We start from the raw sequence: 2,500 nt of genomic DNA, 5'->3' as shown, positions 1-2,500 counted from the left end.
AGTGTAGCATGGTTAAAAACGTCATAACCAACATATGTTGTATCGTTTACACAAAGTATCACGACGTGATTATTATTATTGTCATTACCAACGCTTATAGTAGCCCCTCCCAGTTAGTAACCCCTCCCCGTTGTGACGCCATTTCCTGTTAGAGGCCCAAAACGTATGCACGTGTTCATTTTTGTCTGCCCCTGTAATTTATTTTATCCATTCCTAATGTGGGTCCCAATTTCTGCGTATGCTACAGTGGGAGCAGATCTAAAGTTTCCAGAAATCTGTCCTGTTTATACGCGACTGCTATGTTTTATGTGTTTTTGTAAAAAAAAAAAAAAAAAAAACCTGTATTGACGTCCCCTGAAGCTTCCAGAAACCTGCTCTGTTTATATGCGACAGAATACAGATCCCATGAAGGAGACAAATTGTCCTGTCTTTCCTACACAACGCAATGAAAAAGTAGACCGGTCACACGAGGACTTTGAGAAAATGTCTTCCGGGAAGCCCCGCGAGGTAAACACGGAGCTGTTCCACCCCTCCCCATACAGATGTTGGAGGAGGGGGGGGGGGCGGCAAGCCTCGCGAGGGGAGCCGTGGAAGAGCAACTGGGATAGACGGTCCGGCTGAGCACCGCCGAGCACGCTGTCGAGCTGTGCAACGGAGAGGACGACTACGCGGTAGAGCCCCTCCCACTCCGCACTCCGCTCGCCACTAAGAACATTAAATAAAGGACATCGATCCGCCAGACCGGAGGAACCGACCGCCCGAACGCCGGCAAAGCCGGCCGGCGGACACCCTCCGAAGGCGTGTTAAGTTGGCCCGTCGATCAGGACACAAACACGCAACAAATCCAGTCCGGGGTGTGGTGTAAGCAGCCCTACCAGAGAAATCACCTAACCCTAACCCTAAACGTACGGCAGACGCGTCCCCTGGCTCTCACATTGACAACTGAGAGGCTTCTGAAAACCTGGCCACGCCCATCAGTAAAAACCACTACAGCAAGTGACGACATATGTACCTTCAAAGTGCTGTACTACAGGGTGCTGTTCAAAAGGTATCTATCCCGTTTACTCTCTATGCTTCATATATCATCATATTATTGAAAAGTGCAAGCCTTTAGGGACAACAGCAACTCAAGTCGCCAACGCTCTGTTGACTCAATAACTGCAGAGATCCAAACTTCTCCTGGCATTAACATCGGCACAAAAACTGTGCGCCGGGAGCTTCGTGGAATATGGGTTTCTATGGATTCACAATGACATGTCAGAAAAGCTCCTGTAGGTGTAATGGTCAGTTATCTCAATACTTTTGGACATATATTGTGCGTGTGCGTGTGTCTGTGATACCTAACATAAACACACCTGTATTACTAGAATTGATAGTTCACGCCACAAAAGTGAGGGGCAAACATAGAAAAGCGTGCAACCCAGCCACTGAGGATGCACAAGCCAGTGCATTCTTAGTGCAGGTCCCAAGCCAGGACAAATGGGGAGGGTTACGTCAGGAAGGGCATCCGGCGTCAAATCTTTGCCAAATCAAATATGCGGATCATAAATAAGATTTCCATACCGGATCGGTCGAGGCCCGGGTTACCGACGACCGCCATCGGTACTGTTAACCAGCGGAGTGCCGGTGGAAACTAGGCTACTGTTGGGCGAAGGAAAAGGAGAGGGGGAAGGCATGTCCAGAGGCAGCTAGAGAGGAGGAAGGGTAGGCGTGTGGAGGTGAGAGTCAGTCGGAACTTTGAATGTTGGCACTATGGCTAGTAAAGGGAGAGAGCTGGCTGACGTGATGGAAAGAAGAAAGGTGACAAGAGACAAGGTGGAAGGGGAGTAAGGCCAGGAGTATCGCAGGTGGGTTCAAACTCTTCTACCATGGTGCGAATGGGAGAAGAAATGGGGTAGGGGTCATTCTGAAGGAAGAGTATGTCAAGAGCGTGCTGGAGGTGAACACAGTGTCAGACAGAGTGAGGATTATGAAGCTGGAAATCGAAGGTGTATTGCTGACGGTTATCAGCGCATATGCCCCGCAAGTCGGGTGTAAGATGGACGAAAAAGAAGAATTCTGGAGTTGAGTTGGACGACGTGGTGGAAAGGGGACCCAAGGAGGAGGGAGTGGTGATTGGAGCGGACTTCGATGGACACGTTGCTGAAGGGAACAGAGGTGATGAGGAGTTGATGGTAAGGTATGGAATCGAGGAGAGAAATGTGGAAGGACAGATGGTGTTCGATTTTGCGAAAAGGATGGAAATGGCTGAGGTGAATACATATTTCAAGAAGAGGGAGGAGCACAGGGTGACGACGTATACGAGTGGAGGAAAGTGCACACAGGTGGACTATATCTTGTGTAGAAGGCGCGATGTAAAAGGGATTGCATACTGCAAGGTGGTGACAGGGGAGAACGTAGCTAGGCAGCATCGGATGGTGGTCTGTAAGATGACTTTGGAGACCAACATGAGGAAGCGAGTGAAGACACAGCCGAAGATCAAATGGTGGAAGTTGAAGAA

Source organism: Lampris incognitus, unplaced genomic scaffold (genome assembly GCF_029633865.1).
Source record: "Lampris incognitus isolate fLamInc1 unplaced genomic scaffold, fLamInc1.hap2 scaffold_163, whole genome shotgun sequence".
Taxonomy (NCBI): Eukaryota; Metazoa; Chordata; class Actinopteri; order Lampriformes; family Lampridae; genus Lampris; species Lampris incognitus.
This window is presented reverse-complemented; position numbering follows the sequence as displayed.